A 24,905-nucleotide genomic window follows, 5' to 3' on the forward strand; every position below is an offset into this window, starting at 1 on the left:
TTTTCCCTAGTCGCACTATTTTTCTTTCCCTGTCCCTATTTCTCTCGCACTCTACTCACTAGGGTCCTCCGTCTTGATCCTTGCTGTCCTGCGTGTCCTTAAAGTCCTTGCTGCTATACTGCGATGCTTTGGCTTTCACTGATGGCGAACGAACGAGAGACGGGACTGGCGGCCGCCGGGCTTATATAGCCAGGTCCTCGCTTCCCAACACTGGAACCGTGCGTAGGTCGCCTAATCTGTTCGTGTGCAGACCGCCTAACCCGAGTAGAGCGCTTGATTAGCTGAGATCCCAATTAGCACACTCGATAGCGCCTGGTTGAACTATTGGCTAACGGTCGATTAATATACTAAATAACGCCTGTTTGAACTACTGGCTAACGGTCGATTAATATACTAAATAACGCCTGTTTGAACTACTGGCTAACGGCCGAAGTTTTGAACTTAACGGCTTTTTTTGGCTTCTTGCCTGCCTCCGTGGCCTATCCTAACTTAGTACTATTTGTCTTATTATCTACCAAATTTGTCTATATGTCTAAATCTACTCGCTGGATGTGGGGCAGCTTTTACGGTGCCTCACACCCCCCCCCCCCCCTTACGTTGGGGTGGCGAAGTGAGAAGGCGATGCCGCGTCGGGCCGTGATCGTGATGCGGAATCGGTGTCCCTGGTGGTGCCGCAGGAAAGGAACGTTCGTGCGGTCGTGCGCCTCCACGTATTCCACGATGGCGCTGGGGAGACGACGCTCGTCGGTGCGACGATCCAATCTTCCTCGTCGAAGAGTTGCTCTACTCCCGGGTGCTCCCGTAACGCTTGCAGGAGCGCGTCTTCCTCTGGCCCGGTCGGGAAGAGACCCAGGTCTAGGATATCGGCATCCTCTGTGTCGTTGGGCCTTGCTATGGGGTCGCGTGCACTTCCGTCGTTATCCCGTTCCGGTCCCGCCGGGTGGGGATCGAGCAAGCGGCTCATCTCCACTCTCGGGATGCTACTTCCTGGAGTGGGCGGGATTATTCCGTCTAGGGTGACTACCCTAGGACTCGGGGTCCGAGGGCTCTCAGGGGAGGCGGGCAGTGGAGTTGTTCGTTTGTCCTCGCGTTCTGGGTGCCGGTCTTGGGTTCTCGAGCTTCCAACTTCGGGGATTCCCCTTCCCGGGGTAGCTGGAAGTGGCTCGTTCTTGGCAGCGGTCGGGTGGGGACTCGGGGTCCTGGCTTTGGCTTCTTCGGGCTGCGTTTCCCGCGTCGTGGTGCAGTCCGGTGTGGGATCCGTCCCCTCCTCGCCTTCGTCTATCTGGTGCGGCTCAGCAGTTACGGCCTCCGCGTCGGCGTCGTCGCTCAGGGATCCACTCACCGAAGTACCCATAAACGAGTCTTCGGTGGCATCGGCTTCCCGTGAGGCGATCGAGGCGGTGGGGGTGCGAGGCCGTGCTGCATAATCGGCCCAAGCGTCGTTGGCCTCCGCTATTGAGCACTGGAGGGGCACGGGTGGGCCCCCAGTCGCGAAGCGGCCATCCCATCCCACTGACGAGTCGTCTGTAGATGATGCCGGGTCTGGTGTCCAGGCACGACTCTCCTGGACGCATCTCTCCTCAAATCCCTCCCTGTGGTCAGTCCCCTGGTGTCGGGCTCGTTATCTCGAGCTGGCGGCTCCTCCTCCGGTCGTGGTTGTCCGTTCGATCCACTGCTCACCTCGCATTCGTACGATGGGTCGAGGAGGTTGGTGGACTGGGAGTCGGGGTCTCCGCCGCAGGCAAGAGGTGGAGGCGGTGGTGTCTCGACCGGGTCGAACGGCGGCGACGCGATGCGCTCTGCGTGCTCCGATAGCACGGAGTCGGTGCTGATGGTTACGGCTGGTGGTGAGGGAGAGCGGGTGGAGTCGCTCCATGGGCGGTATTCGTACTCCTTGTTTTCGGACATGATGACGGTGTGCTAGTAAATGTAACGTATTACCTTAGGTCTTATTGTGTAAATCCTTCCTATAGTGCGGCTTGGGATACTTATGGTTCTAGATTACAAGTTCAGAGTTCTTAGCTTACTTGGCGGCTTAACCTAACTATGGCAGCGCGGGCGCCCCGCTTGACTCACGTGACCCTGCTTGAGGTTGGTTTATTCGAAGTGTACTCGTCGATGGGTGGCTTTCTTGGGCTGGGTACGCTGCTCAGTGACTTGGGCATCCTGGTTGCTCTCCTGGCCGAGTATCTCCTGCTGGTCGCCCATAGCTTGGGAGTCTTCTGGATCCACGTTTGGGGGTTCGGAGGCAAACGCTTCTGTGTATGGCTCTGCCTCGTTGTCCGCTGTATCTCCTTCGTCGTCGGTTTCTCCGGTCCTGTACTCTTTGAGATCCGGGAGCCTGGCAGTCCGCCGTTTCCTAGAGCCCTGCAGTTGTAGGCGCACTACATTCTGGGACAGGAACTTCACCACTTTGGAGGGTCCGGTGTACTTCGGAGCCAACTTGGCGTTGAATCCCTCGCTGGCCTTGGACAGGTGATGGGTACGGACCAGCACCCATGATCCCACCAACGGTCGCCAAGCGCGCCGCCTTAAATTGTAGTACCGCTGCTGTTCCTGGGATGCCCGCTCATTGTTCTCTCGTGCGATGGCATATGCCTCCTGTAATCCTTTAGCCCGGTCTTCGGCGTGGTACTTGAGCTCGGCGTCACCTTGTCGTACCAGGCCCCCGGCAGGCGTGGCTCGCGGCCCTGGACTAAATAGGCGGGGCTGAATCCTGTACTGTCCGAGATGCTGGAATTCACTGCGAGCGAGATCTCTGGCAGTAGCTGGTCCCAGGATCGCTGGTCGTCCGCGGTGTATTGGGCGATCATAGTTTTGATCGTCCGGTTCGCACGCTCGGTCGGGTTCTGTTGTGGTGAGTACGGAGCCGTGTACTGGATCTGGACGCCGTCCCGTTTGCAGAGTGCCTTAAACCCTTGACTCGTGAATTGCGCGCCATTGTCGCATATCAGCGTGCGTGGGGTTCCGAATCGGGAGAGGATGCGCTCTCGAAACGCCAGTTCCAGCTGGGCCGTTGTCGCCTTCCGCAGCGGTATGATCTCGACCCATTTCGAGAAAACGTCCAGGAAGTCCAGCAGCATTGTATTCCCACGACGAGACCGGGGTAGGGGTCCGATGAAGTCTGCGCTGACCATTGTGAAAGGTTCCTCCGGGCGACGGGTGAGCATCTTGCCCGCGGGCTTGAGCTGACTCGCCTTGAACCGCTGGCAGGTCTCGCAGCACCTTACGTGTCGGCGAACGTCCCGATGCATTCCAGGCCAGAAATAACGCTGTCCAACTCGTCGGATCGTCTTGCGGATCCCTAGATGCCCTGCCGAGGGGTGGTCGTGGCACTCCTCCAGCACGTGTCGTCGGTGCTCCGTGGGAATGCACAGCTTCCATGGGCTGATGCCCTCGTCGGGGGATGGATCGCCGAGGTGGCGGACAGCTGTCCGTTCTCTCTGGCGTAGTCCGGAAACTTTTCCGGTTGTACGTCGATTTGTTCCAGTTTGGCTCAAATCCACTTGCATGGTGATACTTCTTCCTGTAGCTGGTGGAGCGTGTCCAGTGGTTGGCGCGACAGTGCATCAGCGACCACGTTCTGGTTACCCTTCCTGTAGTGCACGTCGAATTGGAACTGCTGGAGTTCCAGCGCCCAGCGAGCGATACGCCCGGTAGGGTTTTCAATGTTATTCAGCCATTTCAGGGCTAAATGGTCTGGTAGGTCCAGGTAGCACCGGAGTTTCCGAATGGCCCAGACGATGGCGAGGCATTCTTTCTCGGTGGCCGAGTAGTTTTCCTCGGATTTCACCAGTAGCCGGCTAGCGTACGCCACCACTCGTTCGCCTTCTTCGGCTTGCTGCGTCAGGACTGCTCCGAGCCCGTAGTCGCTGGCGTCGGTTTGCAACTGGAACTTCCGGGTGAAATCCGGGCATGCCAACACCGGCGCTTCGGTGAGCTTACTTTTCAGATCTTCGAACGCGAGTTGCTGTGGTTCCTCCCAGAGCCATCGTTTCCCCTTTCGTAGCAACGTGGACATCGGCTGCACTATGGCGGCGAAGTTGGGTACAAATCGCCTATACCAAGAGGCGACTCCCAGACATCGCCGCAGCTCCTTGCAATTGGTGGGGGGTTGTAGCCCCTTTATGGCCGCGATCTTGTCCGGATCGGTCTGGATACCGGCCTCACTGATCACATGCCCCAAGTACACTAGGCTTCGGCAGAAGAACTTGCACTTGGCCCGGTTCAGCCGTAGGTTGGCATTCCGAAGCCGCTTGAAGACCTCCTTGAGGTTTTTCATATGTTCTTCCCGCGTAGCTCCTGTGACGATGATATCGTCAAGGTAGGCAAAAGCGTGAGGCTCTAGGTCTGGCTATGACGCTATCCAGGGCCCTTTGAAATGTCGCTGGAGCCGAATGTAATCCAAACGGCATCACTCGCCACTGGAACAATCCTCGTCCTGGCACGGTGAATGCGGTACAAGCGCGACTCTCCTGCGCCACTGGGATCTGCCAGTAGCCGTTTTTCAGGTCCAGCGTCGAGATATAGCGCGCGTTCCGCAGGCGCTCCAGGATGTGGTTGATGCGCGGAAGCGGGTACGCGTCCGGCACGCTGTGTGCGTTTAACTGCCGGAAATCGACACACATTCGCATTTCCCCAGTCTTCTTCCTCACCAGGACAATGGGAGCACTATGCGGGCTCCGTGATGGTTCGATCCTCCCATCCCGGAGTAGCTCATCGACTTGGTCGCTGATGATCTGCTGCATCGCCGGGTTCTTTGGAAAATACCGCTGCTTCAGTGGCTTTTCGTCCCGCATGACTATTTGGTGCTCCGCGATGTGGGTCACCCCGGCCAATCCGTCGAATCGCTTCAGCTCCTCCTCGAGTAACGCTAGGGTTCGGGGTTCCAAAGGCTCGCCGGTGAGCGTCGGTGGCTGCTGTTCTTCCAGACATTCGGCGAGATTTGCCGTAGGCTTATCGTGGCTGGCCTGGTTTCGGAACGGGTTTCTCTCACGGGCCACTTCTGCATCCGCTAGTGGAGTCAATCCGTACTCGCTGACCCCTCCGGCAACCGCAGGCGGCGGGGGATCGGATGACATAGTTGGACCCGGTCGTCCTCTCGGCCGGGAAGGTGCGGCTGGCACCGCTCGAGAGTTTGGGGACGGCGGCGGCGACGATGTAGCCGTGGCGGCCCTTGGAGACGGCAGCGGCGATGATGTAGCCGTGGTGGCTCTTGGAGACGGCGACGATGACTATGAGGTGACCGGTCTGGTCCTTGGCGACGGCGATGACGATGATGGGGCCCTTGGAGCCGATGGCGACGATGACGATGAGGTGACCGGTCTGGTCCTTGGCGGCGGCGATGACGTTGATGAGGCCCTTCGAGCCGATGGCGACGATGATGTGGCCGTGGTGGCTCTTGGAGACGGCGATGACGTTGATGGGGCCCTTTGAGCCGATGGCGACGATGACGATGAGGTGACTGGTCTGGTCCTTGGCGGCGGCGATGACGTTGATGTCGCGGATGCACCCGTGCTGGTTCGAGAGTTCGGTGATACCACAGCCCTAGGGCCCGATGACGCTGCGGCGTCACTTGACTGCTGGAGTGGGTCCCGTGGGTGTCCACTGATTACGACACCCGCTCGGGGTGGGTTCGCGGCTGTCGGGTCTGCAGGCAGTATCTCGGGCGTGGTTATCGTCGTTGCCTCTCGAAGGGGTGCCGGTAAGAGTCGCAGGCAAGTGCGACCACAGATCAGGGACGCCTGGATTACGCACAAGAAGTCGATCCCTAGGATAACGTCGTCCAGGATCGTGGGTAACACCAGGAGGGGTAGCTCGGCCTCTTGCTGGTCCAGTTTGATGCGTGCCCACACGGCCTTGGTGACTTCTTGGGAGGAGCCGTCAGCCAAGGAGATCCGCGTTCGCACTGTCCTCCTGTTGGTGGGGGTGGCCAGAGTTTGAGCCACTCGCTCGCTCACGAAACTGCGAGACGCTCCAGTGTCCAGTGTGGCCAAAAAGGGTCGTTCGTCGATGCTGATCGTCGTTACTATCCGCCCGTTCTCCAGTCGAAGTGGGGGCTTTACGGGTTGGGAAGTGCGTTGGCTGTCCCCGGCCGTTCCCAATTCGAGCGGGGATGCTGTCCGTTTCCCGACTGCCGACAACAGCTCACTGTCCGCACGCCTCTGCGTCCGCAATCCCAGCAAAAGAGGCGGGGCGGCCGGGTGCACTCTTTGGCGAAGTGGCCTACCTCTGCGCAGCGGCGGCAGGCACGCTGTATGTCCACCGGCCGGCTGTCCTCGTCGGAGATCATGTGACTCGTAGCCCCGATGGGCAGGGGGACGGCGATGGGTTCTCTTGCAGTCGTAGTCCTAGGGTATGGTGGTGACCTTTGCGGTTGGTCCGACCCCTATGGCCTATACCACTGTGTCAACTCCCGCCGCCTGGGGCGCTGTTCTCACGCCCACGCAGAGGAATCTTCTCTAAACAGGGACAGAAGTCAGCGCTCCCAGTTCGGGGACAGGCTCCCACTGTTCGGGATGGGTGTGCGTCGGTCGAAACCGAGACGGAAAACTATGCAAGCGGAGAGAAAACCCGTACTTGCACGCCTTCACGTCTGTGCACGTGGTTGCCACCAAAGTCTTGTTGCGCAGAGGAACGTTCTCGAAAAACGCAACCGGCTTGGCTTAGGCCACTGTTTTAGCACAGGCGGACCAGGGCTTTGAGGGTCAGGGGGGAAATAAACCCAACTCGGTATAGGTTCGTGCTTCCTATTGTGCGTGGTTTTTATGTTTTATTTTCTTGGTTTTCTTTTGTATATGTGTATCTTTTCCCTAGCTGCACTATTTTTCTTTCCCCGTCCCTATCTCTTTCTGCACTCTTTTCACTAGGGTCCTCCGTCTTGATCCTTGCTGTCCTGCGTGTCCTTAAAGTCCTTGCTGCTATACTGCGATGCTTTGGCTTTCACTGATGGCGAACGAACGAGAGATGGGACTGGCGGCCGCCGGGCTTATATAGCCAGCCGGGTCCTCGCTTCCCAACACTGGAACCGTGCGTAGGTCGCCTAATCTGTTCGTGTGCAGACCGCCTAACACGAGTAGAGCGCTTGATTAGCTGAGATCCCAATTAGCACACTCGATAGCGCCTGGTTGAACTATTGGCTAACGGTCGATTAATATCGCCTGTTTGAACTACTGGCTAACGGTCGATTAATATACTAAATAACGCCTGTTTGAACTACTGGCTAACGGCCGAAGTTTTGAACTTAACGGCTTTTTTTGGCTTCTTGCCTGCCTCCGTGGCCTATCCTAACTTAGTATTATTTGTCTTATTATCTACCAAATATGTCTATGTATACTTAAATCTACTCGATGGATGTGGGGCAGCTTTTACGGTGCCTCACAAGGTTTGGGAGAGAGAGCGCACAATGGGTAAAAATCCCAATTTTGGTGCATAAAGATATTTATTTTCATAATTAATTTTAATGAATGGACCATACTAATCGGTTCTTGACATCTTGTGCATCAGAACCTAGACACAAACTTTGTTTGTAGCCAGGAGCAGATTTCTGAATCGTCACTAATAAGGAAGTAAGAAAATTAATTTTAAAAAATCCAAAACAATTCACAGAAACATGCTGAGTGGCTTAAAAGTTAAGACATAAGGTATCTTTGGATCAAATAAGCATTGCAGAAGAAAATATTTTTATTTACTTTATAAACGCTGTTCACAAATTAAGATTTTTAAATTTTGCTGTGACTTTCAAACTTTGAATGCTTCCACCTTCTCTTGTGGTTACGTTAGATTACATTTTCAAAAAGGATCATAAAGAAGAGACGTGTAACTATTTAATTCCGAAAAGAGTAACAAAATTGGTTGACCACTCTTGAAGATATATCCCAAAGGACGTAGAAAAATGAAGATTTTCTTAAATTAAAGATACCGGAAATACCAGAGCTGATGGAGTATAGGCGCAGTGGCAAATTGTGCTTAGAAAAACCGTATTTATCGAAATAAAATGGTGGCAAGCCTTTTGGCATGTGTAATTTTTAACAATTACTTAATAAAAAAAATTTTTAACTACTACTACGGGGACAAATTAAAAAAAAAAAAAAATTTGTTTAATTTCAAATAATGCACAAAAAAAAGTTCAATATAATATCTTTTAAACTTGAGTTTTTGCACCAAAAACGGGTTTTTTACCCATAGTAGAGCGGTGAAAGTGAAAATGTAAAATTTTGGAGCTGTTGGGGACGGTGGGTGTAAATGCCCCTCGTATTATTCTAGTTGTGCTCCTATTAAAAATACATGTCTAATGAGGGGTCATATGATATGATGCTCAAAACTGCCTTATGGCAGCCCAGCGGGAAAGTGAGAAGTTGGTTTTTAGTGTTCTTGAAATCCTGTACTTTTTTGCAGGCAGTGGTGTGGGGATAGATAACACTAGTTTCCAACTTTAAATTTTTTTTCGAGATAATCGCAGAGACCAATTTTTTTTGATTAGTTTTGAGTTGCTAATCACGCTAAACAAATTGAAAATAAATTTCAAATAACCGTTCTGAAGATATTCGCAAAAATCCATATCTTTAGCACTTCCTTTGTAAAACCCAGAGCTCCCCAAAAGTGTTTCCATTTTACAGGCCGTCAGAAAAAGATCTGTTACCTTAGGACACTATGGAAACAGTAATAGAGAGACACTCTCAAAGTGTTTATACCCTTGTACAGGGTATTATAATTTCAGTCAGGTGTTTGCAACGCAGTGAAGGAGACGTTTCCGACCACATAAAGTATATATATTCTTGATCAGCACCAAAAGTCGAGTCTATCTAGCCATGTCCGTCTGTCCGTCTGTCCATCTGTCCGTCTATCTGTTTCTATGCGAACTAGTCTCTCAGTTTTAAAGCTATCGCGATGAAACTTTCCCGAAAGTCTTCTTTCTATTGCAGGTAGTACATATGTCGGAGCGAGCCGGATCGGACCACTGTATCTTAAGGTTCCCATAGGAATATTCAAACAAATATAATAAAATTCATTGTAACTTTGTAGAAAGTAGGCGATTTGATTCTTGACTACTTAAAAACAACATTTAAATAAATAGAAACGCTGAATCTGGAATCTCTGGAACTGCACCGAGTGAGCATTACTTTATCTGCAAGGGTATATAAGCTTTGGCTGGCCGAAGGTAGCTTCCTTTCTTGTTTTTGTTTCACTTTGCCTTTCAGAATCTAACGAAAGTGTCTTTCCATATTAAATGTGATTTGCCAGCATAGAGGAGATACACAAATCTCTTCGGGCGGAATTCGGGCAATACAAAGAAGACTTTTGGGAAAGTTTCATCGCGATAGCTTTAAAACTGAGGGACTAGTTCGCATAGAAACGGACATGTCTAGATGGACTCGGCTATTGATGCTGATCAAGAATATATATACTTTATGTGGTCGAAAAAGTCTCCTTCACTGCGTAGCAAATTAAATTTATTTTTATTAAATTTTTTTATTTTTAATATATAAATTTTGTTTGAAAATTAAAAAATATATATTTAAAAATGTTTAATAAATACATAATACAGAAAAATAATAACTACAAAAATTTTAAAATTATTGTTTAATAAATGGACGGTTAATTAAATATTTGTAAGTTTTTAATTGATTAAAAAATGACTTTTTACTTTTTGTCATTCAAAAGACTTAAAACTTAACTTTTAATCATTAACAATTGTTAAAGGACTAGTAAACAATGAGAAAACATGAATTCCATAAGGATCCGATAAGAGTGAGAGAGTAGATCTACATGCTGCGACGTTTTTTCATAGAAAAAGGCCGAGGCCTTGCAATGGTTAAAAAATTTTTTTAAATCTTAATTTGTGATTATTTTGAAGAAATTAAAATCTTTTTTGTTTTTAGAAATTTTATTTTTAAAGAAGAGGTTTTAGAGGAATTATTGCAAAAGACATGAAGTCAATTGGATTCATATAACCGGAGATTTTTGGCACACATAAAAAAAATTCTAACTAAAAAAATATTTTTTTTTTAGTACTTGTAAAAAAAGTTTCAGGCAAATCAAAAATGTGAAATTATTTTTCTGGTTAAATCTGTTCGGTTTGTAAAAGAACGGCCCATTGGGAAAAAAATAAAATAAATAAACTTTATTGGTTCAAAAATTCGTCGTTTATCTCTAAAATACTTTCCAGCAAATACAATTTGAGCTTTTAGTCTACAAATAATGAGTACGAATACAATTTGTAACGAACTGTTTTAACTGTTGGATCGCTAAGTAAACGCCGCGACTAGCTCAGATTTTTCGAAAGACGATTAAGGTTTCCGGTAAAGCTCTCCTGGTCGGCATCTATTCTTCTTTAGGACAAAGAATTCCTCACGAAGGCGTAATATTTGGGATCTTACGCGCTGAATTGGTCTAGCAAAAATGTGCTACCCTGACCAAGTTGCTCACACCATAAGAGGATTTGGTTACTTATTGCAATAGGCGTTGAACCTCATTTGCGTAAGGATGTATGTTTTGTACAAACGAAAAAAGGTTTAATTCAAATTTGACTTTAGAAGACGAGTCCATCTAGCCATGTCAGTCTGTCTGTATGAACGCAGAGATCTCGGAAACTACAAAAGATAGAAGGTTGGGATTAATCACACATATTCTTGGGCTTCCTACGCAGCGCAATTTGAATTTATCCAAGCGCAATGCCCACAGTCGCATTAAAGGACTTTTAAAACAGCCTGGCGGCCACATCTTTACAGATTTTTTAACAGCTTAAGAGTTAATGTCATTTTGTAATGTTTATTAATCGCATAATCCATTAAAAAGTGAGACCCAGTGGGCAGCCAGTTCAACGAAGTTGGCCTGGCAAATTTTTTTTTAAGGGAAAGGGTTTACGTAATCCCAAGGTCCTGTGCTACGCGGTCAAGAGTCCACGGTTCCGGGCCATACCCGGCGTGAATATTCCCCTGGCCAGCATCAGGAATTAAGTTTTTCATTGCGGAAGACCGACACACCTTCCAAGTGGCGGCAACGGGAGCCATTAGGCTTCGGCCAATTTTGTATACCCTTGCAGAGGGTATTATGATTTCAGTCAGAAGTTTGCAACGCAGTGAAGGAGACGTTTCCGACCCCATAAAGTATATATATTCTTGATCAGCACCAAAAGACGAGTCTATCTAGCCATGTCCGTCTGTCCGTCTGTCTGTTTCTACGCAAACTAGTCTCTCAGTTTTTGAGCTATCGGGACGAAACTTTCGCAAAAGTCTTCTTTCTATTGCAGGTAGTATATATGTCGGAGCCGACCGGATCGGACAACTATATTTTATAGCTCCCATAGGAAGGATCGAAAAAAAAAACTTTAAAAAATTCTAGCTTCGGTGTTTTTTGAAATATTACCTACTACTTTTGGGGATGTTATTTTTTAAATATTTCTGAATTTCGAATTAATTATTTAAAAAATCGGACTACTATATCATATAGCTGCCATAGGAACGATCGGAAAATTAATGGAAAAGTAATAGGAAATAAATTCTAGCTTCTTTGGTTTTTATTGTATTATCTTCTACTCTAGGATATTACTATTTTTTAATATTTCCGAATTTCAATTTTAATTTGATCAAAATCGGACGACTATATCATATAGCTGCCATAGGAACGATCGGAAAATTAATGAGAAATATTAGATAATTGAACATTTTTGCGATTTGTTAATTAAAAGGAATGATCTGCAAGGGTATATAAGCTTCGGCTGGCCGAAGCTAGCTTCCTTTCTTGTTTTTTTTTTAGTTTTAGTATAATTTATTTATTTTATATTGTCTGGTTTGTTTTTTTTATTATTTTATTTATTCATTTATTTGTGCTATTTATTATCCAGTTATTTGTTGTGAAGGATTTGAATTTAAATTTGTATTAATCACTATGGACGGCAGTCCATGTAGTGACGAAGCGCACCAGGAGAGTGTGCGAAGGCGACTACTATTATATAGCTGCAAAATTGAAAATCTGCTGTGATAGTCCGATCGTAATGAGTAATCGAAAGGTATTGCAAAAACTTAAAGGATTTCATACCAAGACCTCAAGAAAATCAATTGGTTTGGGAGAGAGAGAGGTGAAAGTGAAAAAGTGAAAATTTCGAATTTTGGAGCTGTTGGGTCCGGTGGGGATAAATGCCCCCTCGCAATATTTTAGTTGTGTTCCTATTGAAAATACCCGTCGAATGAGGGGTCATATGATAAAATCCGACGCTCCGTTCAAAAGTTATAGCCAAAACAAGATTTTCTTCGTCTTCCCAAAATGAAAATTTATTTCTGTTTGTCAGTTTGTCAGCTTGTCAGTTTGTCAGTTTGTCCAAAATATGTTTTTTAAGTTCTGAAAATTTGGTATGACGTTCATCACATCGATATAAAAAACTTTTGTTCTACCACTTTTGGAAAAACAAGCTAGATTAGCGGGAAAACAGCTATAAATAGCTAAAATTCGGAAAGCCGTAACTTCTATACTACTAAAGCTACAGACTTGTGCTGCATCTCGTTTGAAAGGTATTTTTAAATGCTATAAACGCCTTTTATATGCAATTTATGTAAATGTAATAGTTAAAAAGATATGAACAAAAGACAATTTTTTAAAACTTTTTTTTATCTTTTTTTTATTTTTCTTAAAAACGGCTCTAACGATTTTCTTTACAACTTTGAACTGTATAACCCTTGAGATTCCCTAAATTTTGGCGAATAAAACATTACTGTAAAAAGTCACGTTTAAAAGTTATTTTTATACGAAAATAGCCACTTTTGCCAGCTCGAACTACTAACGCTCCCTGAGTATTGAATTTTGTGGGAGGGTATCCGAACTGTATTTTAGGGTCATGGAATCAGTAAATTTGCACTTAAGAGTTACTTATAGGAATCTTTTGTTCTACGACTTTTTGAAAAAGCCGCTACTTTAGCGGGAAAAAGTTTAAAATAGCTACATTTCGTTAGTTTGTAAGTTCTACACTACTAAAGTTACAGCCATGTGCTATACCTCGTTTAAAAGGTATTATGATTTATGACCAATTTAAATTTAAATGTTTATATTAGCACCTATACACTCAAAATAAATTTAACCCTAAATTTTAGAAAATCGCCATTAAAATTTCTTATTTCTAAATACAAGAAAGTTATTTCTAAATCTAAGGAAATTTTTCTTAAGTCAAGAAAGTTTTTCTTAAATCCAGGAAGTATTTCTTAAATGTGGAAAATGGTTACCATGAACTAAAATCACCCTAAAATCTAGAAAAAATGCCCTTAAAATTAGAAATAATTTTCTGAAAAATAGAAAGGCAAACGAAAATAATAAAATATTTTGGCAACACTTTTTCTAAAAATGAGTGCCCTAACCCTAAAATTAAGCTAACCCTAAATAATAAAAACATTTTCTAAAAAGTAGAAAGTTTTTCTAAAAAATAGAAATAGTTGTTTTCACATGCTCTGGCACACCAAAATGTTCAATACCAGAACTTGTCAGCTGCCGGGCGGCTGTACTTGTAGCGCAGACGGTTAAAGCGCTTGGTTAGAAATCGAATCGACCCTGGTTCGAGTCCCAGAGCAAACTATTTTTTACCTTTTTTTTTAAGTTTTTTTTTAAAGTTTTTTTTTTTAAATTTGTTTTTTTACTCTTTTTTTTATTCCTTTTTTTTATTGATGGCAAGCGGTAAACCGAAAATAATTTGGTTTATATTTAGCTATTTACTATATACTACACATAATATAAATTGCGATAGCATAAATATATACATAAGTATATATGTATGTAAATAAGTAAAACGCGAATGGTCAAAATTATGCAATTAGTATTCAAATGTATTCTCCGCTTGACCCTTTACATACAATGCTCGGTTTGCTACAGCAAATTTAAGTGCTACAATGGCCCAGTATGTAGGCCGTTCGCTCCTCGCGCGGGAGACCCGGGTTCGATTCTCACAGACGGACAAGTAAAAATGTAAGTTTTTTTCATGAAGATAAAATATTAACTAATCATAATTTCTACATTCCCAATCTTCCGCAGTCCCGTAGTCCACATTTACAACAACATTTGGCTTTGGTTAGATAAGAAATCCAAGCGCTAATACATAATAATAATCATGATTGAACATGTTTTTATACCCTTGCAGAGGGTATTATGATTTCAGTCAGAAGTTTGCAACGCAGTGAAGGAGACATTTCCGACCCCATAAAGTATATATATTCTTGATCAGCATCACAAGACGAGTCGATCTAGCCATGTCCGTCTGTCCGTCCGTCTGTCCGTCCGTTTCTACGCAAACTAGTCTCTCAGTTTTAAAGCTATCGGGATGAAACTTTCGTAAAAGTCGTATTTCCATTGCAGGTAGTCGGAACCAACCGGATCGGACAACTATATCTTATAGCTCCCATAGGAAGGATCAAAAAAAAAAAAAAGTAAAAAATTCTAGCTCCGGTGTTTTTTGAAATTTTACCTTCTACTCTTGGGAATATTTTTTTTATATATTTCTGAATTTCGGTTTTTTTGTTTTTTAAATCGGATCACTATATCATATAGCTGCCATAGGAACGGTCGAAAAATTAAATGGAAATTAATGGGAAAAAAATTATATCTTTGTTGGTTTTTATTACATTCCCTTCTACTCTGGGATATGACTATTTTGAAATGTTTTCGAATTTCGATTTTAATTTTTAAAAGATCGAACTACTATATCATATAGCTGTGATAGAAACGATCGAAAAATTAATGTGAAATAATAAGAAATTGAACATTTTTGCGATTTGTAAATTAATAGAATGATCTGCAAGGGTATATAAGCTTCGGCTTGCCGAAGCTAGCTTCCTTTCTTGTTTTGTTTTGTTTTTAATTTATATTTTTTAGGAAAATTTCCTACTTTTTAGAAATTTTTGCCCTTAAATTTAGTAAAATTACCCTAAAATTTAGAAATATGACGTCAAAAATATAGAAAAATGTGACCATAAAATTTAGGGCGAGCTTGTCTTGAAGACAAAAGTAGGGCGATTTCCTTGACTTTAGGGTTAATTTTATTTTGAGTGTATGAGAGCAAAAGTAAACAAACAAAAACTTCTGTTGTGTTATTTACAGTTTTTTTTTGTTTTTTAAATTGTTTTTAGTTTTTTTGTTTATTTTTTAAATTTGTTTTGTATTTTTTTTTCGTTTTTAAATTTTATTTTGTTTATTTTTGTTTGTTTGTTAAATGTTGTTTTTAACGCTTATCAGCAAAAAAAAGTTGAATAAAACTGGTAAAAAAAGTTCTAAAAGCAGAAGCATTTTTATAGCATAATTTTATTTTAAAAAGATTGCGTTCAGTCGGAGTTAAACTTGGTCCGACACCATCCGCAGCCGAGCGACTACACCCCTAGCCCACAAGCCCTGGTTACGACGCGTCAGTCAGATGCGACTTTGAGCCTATTTTGCCGCAGACAAAACGAAATTATACACTAAGGGCCGGTTTCTCGAGTGCCAGCTAACATTTCTCGAACAGATAAAGTCCCTGTTAAGGCATTTTGGCTTTCTCGAGCACCAATGTGAGAGCTAACTTTGACAGGGACTCGGAGTCCCTGTTAAGCGTTTTCGGCTCGATAGAATGACAGCTGATTTCCCAAAGCCAACTATGAAGAAGAAACGAAATCCCAGCTGACTTTTCCTTTGAATTATACCCAAACAGCTGATGAAATAATCGAAGCACGCCATTTTTTGCGCTTCACAGCACAATTCTGTGCGTTAACAGCACTCTGTAATTGTTTCTCGTTCAGATAAATTGAAGTAGTCGAAAAAGCGGATTTGCTTTTACGAACAGTTTATCTGGTATTTAAGTTTTTCGAACAGATAGCTATCAGGGACTTTGACAGGGACTCGAGAAACCGGCCCTAAGTCAACCAAAGAATCTAACACGGACAACGCACACTATGACGATTGTAAATCCACTTTATGAATCCACACCACAAATTTTGCCGGTTGTATGGGCGTTACACCTCTTAAGCTAGGAACACACGATGCAAGCAAGTTTTTTGCTAGCAGCAAAATGGTTGCACTTATATGTACATAAGTGTAAATTTGTTTGCGTCATTCCAGTTGCTGCAAATTTTTTGCATCGAGTGTACCTAGCTTAAGTGTTTATATTCTCTTTGGTTTGAGGTACCACAGGACCAACTAGGTTAGGTTAGGTGAGGTGAGCATGGTTGGCGATTATATAATAATCCCCTCACTTAGGCCGCCTTGCGCCCCTTGTGATACCATATGATCTCAGAATAGATCCATTTCCCTAGCTCATGGGTTATTGGGTTTCTCGAACCAGTTGGTTCTTTCTGGATTCCCATCACTTCCGCTTGGAAGAGACTGCAGTGATCTGGTAGTCGAAAAGAGACTTTTATGTCTAGTTCAGGCGAGAAAACTCCCCCTCCTGTTTGCAAGTTAAGCTTGGAGCCATCCGTGTACGTATTGACGGCGTTTTCGATCTGGTGAGGGAGGTGATCCCAGTCTGTGCGAGTGGGTATGAGGATCTCGTATCTTTTTTCGAAGTTGACTATGGGTGGGAAGTAGTCTGTTACGTGTGGTATATAACGCTGTTTGTTAGTATAATGGAGTGACCTGATGAGCCTGTAGACCAGGCCGACGCTTCGCGGAGCCTCAGCGCCGTTGCTGATGCCCAGCTTTTGGCCAGCAGGTCTAAAGGTTCTAGGTCAAGAATTGTTTTCAATGATCCAGTGGCGGTTGTGCGAAGCGCCCCACTTATGCAGAGTTCTGCGCTTCATCGGATCTTGTGCAGAGTCTTTAGGTTGCATTTCTTTTCTAGGGAGTGCCACCATACGATGTTTCCGTAGAGGAGAATGGGTCTGACTATTGCACTGTATAGCCAGTGGACTATTACGGGAGCGAAGCCCCACTTTCTCCCTATGGCTTTTTTACAAGCAAAGAGTGCTATGGCCGCTTTGCATGTACGGTCCGCGATGTTCTCTGCCCAAAGGAGTTTCTTGTCAAGGATGACGCCTAAATATTTAGCTTGGTTGCTAAGAGTAAGGCGAGGTTGGTGTAGTCTTGGGAGAGTTAGATTTGGTAACTTATACTTCCTTGTAAATAAAACTAATTCTGTCTTTTCTGGATTTACACGGATTTACGCTATAGTCGAGTTCCCCGATTATTAAATACCCGTTACTAGGGTTGATAGTTAGTCTGATGTGAGTGTCAATTAGCCTTTCCAGGTTCTTTAACAAGAAGGAGGAGAGGCTTATTGGACGGACGTCCTTGGGAGAGGTGTGAGAGGGCTCGCCGGCCAAATAAGTTCATAACAAATGAAATATTATGTTAGCAAAAGGATATCAGTACTATAATGAAGTTGAATTTAAGCAAATCTCACTCCCTTATTCAGCTGCAATGCACACTAGGGCGGTCCACATTTGTATTGAAATTTTTAAGGTCCTACTCTCACCCGCTTATACGGTGTGCATTGTTGGTATTCGAGGTATACCAAAAGAAAATTTTTAAAAAAATCGTGTTTTAGGGTCTGTGAATTGGTTTTAAAGTTTATACGCACTGTTGCCTTCGATCAAAAAGTTTTTCTAATCAAGGTGGCATATATATAAACAATTCAGCTGATGTTTTGCTCTCCTTTTTATACCAATTATTCCAACGATATTCATAATTATACAAAACAAGAAATGGGAGAACGATTTTTTTCGACCAAATTCGAACTGTTATACATTTCGTATGAGTCATTTTAAAGCAAACTTTGAAGACGTTTCGCAAGGTCTAAATCTCGAAAAAAATTTTTGTCGTACATACATTTTTTGCTTGCTTTAATATACCATGTTAAGGGGTGAGAATAGAATTTCATTTTTTGGACCTCCCTAATGCACACATACACGCACATATCTAGGAATTGTGTGTGTAAAATGCGCGTATTTTTTACCCTGCAGTTCCTGAATTCAGACCGAGCGCTACAATAGCGCTGAGTCGACTGCGACTCTGGCAGAGCCTCGGCAGAATCGACTCTTTTACCAAGCGTCTCTCTCTCAATCTCTCTCTCTCTACGAAATTAAGGGGCTGAAATAGCAGTAAATAAGCGCCTAACAAGAGAGAACGCTATAGTCGGGTGCCCCGACTATCAGAAATCCGCTAATCCGCCGTAACTTTTTAACGAATGGTCCGATTTAAAAAATTTCTTCTACATTTCGATAGGTATTGATAAACACAATAAAACTGCATTTTTACTTTTCCGAAATATTGAAATTTTTAAAATCATATATTGGCGATTGTAGGAGGGGGCGTGGCACCCTTTTGAAACAACCTTGCGCTGCGAGTAGTAGAACCTTGCTCCTCTACGAGTAACGGGTATAAAAATGGTGAGGAGCAGGTGATGAGTTTTGGTAAAAATTCATCACAACACCATCACCATGGTGGAACTATACAAGGTGATCTCGTCGCGAGGGCTGCCCTCTTTTGAGGACGTTATTTGTGCCAGTCTGTATCTAGCTTTCTCATTCTATCGCTTAAGAGAGACAGAGAGGTAACCATATTTAATGTCCTCAGCAGAGCTGACGAGACCACCTTGTATAGTTCCACCATGACCATCCCTAGGCCGACAGTGTCGCCGACGGAGCCAACCGAAACGGCGCCAGAGACGACGCTCTCCCAAATTTCACTCTTTCAATCTCTATCTCTGCGCAGGGGTAGGGGAGAAATTAGGCAAGCGCGATCGTGGCAAAGGGAAAAGAACAACAAGAGAGATTGAAATTGCAGATGTTGCTTTTCACGCTCAGTATTCTTTTTTATTTCTCAAAGGCAGGCGCCGTTTTTCCGCTGTTTTCAATTGCGTTTTAACTGTGATAAGTTGTTTTCGAGTTCAAACAAAAGTGCTATTAATAAAGAGTAAATTTTTAGGTAAGTAATTTTCAAGTGTATAAAACTTTGCCTTGTCTAAATTATTATAGCTTCTCATTTTTAGAATTTGTATGTTTTATTTTTAATATTTATAGGTCGACCTGATGGTACATGGTGCATAAGCAATATAATTTCAGATGAGATCATTTTGTCCTACAGCCCAATAGTATGTTATTCTTGCACTTCTAATTAAGTTTTTATCATTCTTATCTAATATTCTAATATTATATAACATTATAAAAATATATATTTTCCAAATTCATTTGTTAGGTGGAGCCTGCAGAGCCTCCGGAGAGGATGCGGAGATGTGTGAAAAATATCCATGCGCGAAAACGGAGCTTACCAAGACTCCGGAAGCCATGACAAACGTACCGAAGACCCTACAAGTCACCGTAGTTGGTAAAAATCTATTAATTTAATGTAAAAGTATGAAAATAATTTACCAAAAATGATGTAGTAAAATGAATTGAAAAGAAATAAACCTTTTGATAAAGGCGAAACATATTTTTAAAGAAAATGGGAGGTGATGAAAATGGGAGGTGATGAAAATGGGCAGTGAATAGGTGATGAAAATAGGCAGTGAATAGGTGATAATAGTGATGACAATGGCTGCGTTCAGCAGAACAACATGATCACTGATCACTGATGGATTTCTTACGATAGTTCTGCTGAACGCACATGATCACTGATCAAGATGCAAGAATTTTGCATCAGTGATCAGGTAGCGAAAAAAAAGTACGCTACCATTTCTTGATACATGATACATGACTTCTGGCATGTATCGATAGTCGAAATATCGAAACTTATTAACAAAATAATTTAAAAAAACCATAAATTCGGCTGAATTCTTTATAATTGTTCGGCCATTTTTGATTTTTATGTATCCACGATAGCTGTGAGCAGTGCTGCAGTTTCGGGGGCGGGAAAAATATATATTTTTAAATTGCGCGCGCAATATTTGTTGTATATTTTACTTTTACGTCGTCGAAATGTATCATGAGCGTTCAGCAGAACAAACTTGATTACTGATTACTGATCCATCAGTGATCAGTGATCATGTTGTTCTGCTGAACGCAACCAATTTCTCTATTTGCTAATGATTTTGGGTAATATTTAGGCGCTAAAACAGTGCCGAAAAGGCGACGAATTTGGTGATGAATTAGGCGATGAAAAATGGTGATAAACAGGTGCTAAAAAAGCGCCAGTTTCTGGTAGTGATGAGCCCTTAGGACATGCCAATGTTAAAATCATCGCTATTTTTCATACAAATTCACTAGTGATTGAGTGCTTAGTGCTCAATTTCTAGCAGTGATTCACTGCCAAAAAGGCGCTAAATGGAACTGCAGGGTACATATGTATATATATATTTCCTAAGTGTGTGTGTGCAGCGGAGCCAATTAATGTTTTTTTTAAATCCACAATTGTCAATATTTCAACATTTGACCGATTTTAATGAAACATACTTCATTTTGTTGGATTTTTCTTATACCTTAAAGCAAGAAAAAAGTCATATAAAAATAACATCTTTAAAAAAATTTTCCAAATAAAAATGATTTAAGGCGATCGCCACGCCATACAATGGCTAACAGCAGAGGTAAATTCAAACTCGTACAGCTAACAAACTATAAGATTATTAACCAAAATTAAAATGCAGTTATGTTAGGTACTATTCTGACCTTTATTAAGACACTCATTATTATTTCCATTTAATTTTCCGACCGTTCCTTTGGCAGCTATATGATATAATGATTCGATTTTTTAAAAATTAAATTCAAAATTCAGAAATATTAAATAAATAATGTTCCCAAGAGTAGAAAGTAAAATTCAAAAAACACCAAAGCTAGAATTTTGTTAACGTTTTATTTTGCGATCTTTCCTATGGGATATATAAGATATAGTTGTCCGATCCGAACGGTTTCGACTTATATACTACCTGCAATAGAAAGAAGACCTCTGGGAAAATTTCATCCCGATACCTTAAAAACTGAGAGACTAGTTTTCGTAAAAACAGACGGACAGACGGACGGACAGACGGACGGACAGTCGGACATGGCTGGTAAACTCGTCTAGTGATGCTGATCAAGAATATATATACTTTATTCGGAAACGTCTCCTTTCTGCTCTCCCGTTCTAGTATTGCTGTTATCTTCTTACACGTTGCGCTGTTGTTGCTTGATGCAATGTTGCTAAACTAAAATCGTTGTCTTTAATAGTAGGTCTTGCAAATAAAAATATTTTATTTTACCTCTTCGTAAAGAATTGATGAAGCAACGAGAGAATAATTTTTTTTCGGAAATTGCGTGTATTCCGGCGTCCAGAATTTAAACGGTAAGAGATAAAAAAAAATAAAAAACCCATCCTTATATTTCAATCCTCTATCGAAAAAAAAGTTTCGATTGATTCTGAGATTTGACTTAAATTGGCCTGTCACGTTTCACGTGGAATAAGCCAAAAACAGAGCATGTAAAAACAGTTGACTATTTCTAGCTGTCTCAAAATAACTCTCACTTTGGGACCCTTTGAGCAAATAGTCACATAGAAACAGTTCATTTTATTTCAAATATTTTTGGTCTTTGCTCAACCAGTAACCGATTTTTAGTTTCAAAACGGTTTTGGTTGATCAAAAACCTTTTGAACTGAACGGAGAACAAAAACGGTCTTTTGACTTTTTATACCTATGTGTTTAAACACAGATTATGTTCTATACACCAAAAATATTGTTTGTTTTTTCCAAATATTTTAAACCTAATTACATTTTTTAAATTTAATTTTTAAAAATAATTCCGTGTTTTATATATAAAAATCTTAAACAAAGAGTATTTTGGATATTATTTTGTCTTAAGCTTAAACGCGAACTACAGAACTGTAGCAGACCAATATTTCCAGTTATATTTTTACCTAATGTAAAAAATAAAAAGAAGCGAATTCTTCAGAAGATTATGGAAGATGAAGATGATTTACTCGGATAATACTAATACGCTTTATCAAAAAAAATAAAAAACCGCGAGTTCTTTAGAAAATGATGGCCATTATGTATTTTTACTCTTATAACACCATCACTTAGAGGCTATATCTTACAAGACTTAAATCCGCGAATTCTTCAGGAGATGATGGCCATTGTATATCTTTACTCGTATAACAGCATCACCAACGGCGCTTTATCATAAAACTTGAAAACAGCGTATTCTTTAGAAAATAATGGTAACAGCAATTGTAATGCACCTGGTGCTAATAATTGTTATTTACCATATATGTATTTTCAAATAGAAGGACCGTAAAAATTTATTTTCAGTCGAGAACGGTCAACCGAAAACCGAAACAAACGTTAACGAAGTGTTTCGCTTGGACCGAAACCAAATTTTTAAATTTATTTCGGTTTTGTTCAGACCGAGACGGCAAACGAAAAAACGATCAACTGTTTTTTACATGCTCTGGCCAAAAGTAAAAATTCAGTTTTTTTGTGTTTATCAATACCTATCAAAATGTAAAAGAAATTTCTCAAATCGGAAAAAGCTATGCGCGATCAAAGTTGTACGTCTCTATCTCTCTCGGACTCCCTTACGCTGAGTAAGGGGTATCTGAGTGTGGAGCACCCGACTAAAGCGTTTTCTCTTATTTTTTTTTGCTGTCAAAACATTTTTAATACTTTTAAAAATTGCGATTTTTTAAATTGACAAACAAATTGATAAAATTATAGCCAAAGACGCACAGCTGCGGTCAAAATAATAGTGGTGTTACTGCTACGTTTCAGAAAGTTTTAATGGCTTGAACATGCCCGGCTTGTTTTTCATGAATATGTTACTGTAATTTTCCGACTTGAAAAATATTAGGTATGTAGTTGGGTGTTGACAAAATTAATGAGTTTTAATTATAATTTCAATTCTACCAGCAAATTTGCGATTTAAGGTTAAAAGTGATTTTGCAGCCAAAGGCCAATCCAAAAAAACCAACTATATTTTTCACATTAAGCTACCATACTGAGCCATTTTTTCGGATGTTTTACTATGTTAATATGTAAAGGAGTTAAAGTTTGCTCTAATCTGAATATACTAAATGTATTTTTACTTAAGAGCATTGCTAACTTCTGACCAAACTAACAATATAATTTACATGGGAATACAAGTGTTACATGTCATCGATTATTCACAAATATCCTCCTAATAGTTTTCTAATCATTCAAAATGTCCTTGCTTAAAAAACGTCATCTTTATATTAAAATGTATTTTAATTATTTATCCGGCAAAATTTGTTTCACAGTTTGACTATCCAGCTGAAAGGTAATGCCACTTTGTAAGTGAGAGATACTGATCCTTTTCATATGACGTGCAATGTAAGTACGCACACATGTCTTTTTATAACAACGTGAAATTTAATTGATGTGAAATATACTTAAAATAGCTAAACTTTTTTGTGCATTAGATTAGAAATATAATAAATAAGCTTCAAAATAAGTATTTAAAATGCTTTTATTAAATGATTATACAACATTTGTGTATGCATAAACCACTGCAGAAACAATTTATTGGCTTGTCTAAAATGGTAATAGGAGTTGTGTTAAAATGTATATTTTTCAGTGCTGATGGTCATTATGAAGTGACACTTATGACAAAAGCAATAGTCTATAATAATGGATTGGTGATTTGGCAACCTCCTGCCGTTTATAAATCCTCTTGTTCAATCGATGTTGAGTATTTTCCGTATGACGTACAGACCTGCATCTTAAAATTAGGAAGTTGGACCTATGATGGTTTCAAGGTGCTACTTAAATTTTATTGTAGTCTAAGTCGTTTGGAAATGTATTGATTAAAATATTCTATCACATTTTAGACGTTCAGTTATTTAATCGCATGCAATAGCATTATATTTATAAGAAATGAAAAAATTTTGAAATTTGGTATCTTTTATTTATCTTTTTATAAAATAAATAATAGTTTAATCTTTAATCGGCACGCTGCTTTTCATTATTGTAAACATTTTAAGAGAATGCAAATAATTTAATATATAAAGTGACATTGCCAAAGGCAACAAATATTTTTAAACAAGTTAAATTATAATTGAAATATATTTAACATTTTTTTCAGGATAATGCATGTTTTTTCTTATCAAAGCAAGCAATAGTACCTTAAATCTTAAAAGCTATGAATAAATATTTTGCAAGAGATTAAACCAAAAAAAAGCATGTCTTGTTTTAATGAAACTATTTTCAAGAGTTAATCATTTTATACCTTCTTAGCACGTCAAAATAGTTTAATTTTCATTTTATTCTATGTATTTTAATAGAGTTTTTAGGGTACTTTAAAGAGATTGAGTCAGAAAAAGAAAGCATGGCTAGTTTTAATGAAACTATTTTTAAGAGTTAATCATTTCATACCTTCTCTGCACGTCAAAGAAGTTTCGTTTTAATTTGAATACCCTTGCAGAGGTATTATAATTTCAGCCAGAAGTTTCCAACGCAGTAAATGAGACGTTTCCGACTACATAAAGTATATATATATTTTTGATCAGCACTAAATTCCCGAGTCCATCTAGCCATGTCCGTCTGTCCGTTTCTATGCGAACTAGTCTCTCAGCTTTAAATCTTTTTTATCTTAAGGCTGTCATAAGAATAATCAAACAAATATAAGAAAATACATTGTAACTTTGCAGGAAGCAGGGTTTTGATTTTTGACAACTTAAAAACAACATTTTAAATAGGCAATAATATATCTGGAATCCATGGACTGCACCGTTCGAACAAGCATTAAACTATAAGTATTTCTTTTATCTGCAAGGGTATGTAGCTTCGGCAAGCCGAGGCTAGCTTCCTTTCTTGTATACTGTGTATTATTAAAGGGTTTGCTAATTAAATACAAAAACAAAAAATTACAAATCTTTAACTTATATTGTTTACTTTTTGCTATTAAATTAGCTGCATTTTAATAATTTCTGGCATGTGTGTATGCTTGTATTTTCCTTAAAAACTAAAGTTTGTGAACTACAATTCGAAGATTTTTTAAATTAAAGTTTATTTTTTTATTAAAATATTAGGAATTATG

General features: G+C 41.3%; 1 protein-coding gene and 1 long non-coding RNA gene across 4 annotated transcripts in view; both read left to right on the top strand.

The window, feature by feature from the left end:
• The window catches only part of nAChRalpha4 (nicotinic acetylcholine receptor alpha4), a 510,593-nt gene that overhangs the window by 271,915 nt on the left and 213,773 nt on the right, over positions 1-24,905 (top strand). The gene's annotated exons all lie outside the window — the stretch shown is intronic.
• LOC138913197 (uncharacterized) lies at positions 18,680-19,261 on the top strand. Its single transcript, XR_011418852.1, has 3 exons — positions 18,680-18,870; positions 18,966-19,036; positions 19,141-19,261. It is a non-coding gene; the product is annotated as an uncharacterized lncRNA (long non-coding RNA).

The sequence above is a fragment of the Drosophila takahashii genome, chromosome 3L (genome assembly GCF_030179915.1).
Source record: "Drosophila takahashii strain IR98-3 E-12201 chromosome 3L, DtakHiC1v2, whole genome shotgun sequence".
Classification (NCBI taxonomy): Eukaryota; Metazoa; Arthropoda; class Insecta; order Diptera; family Drosophilidae; genus Drosophila; species Drosophila takahashii.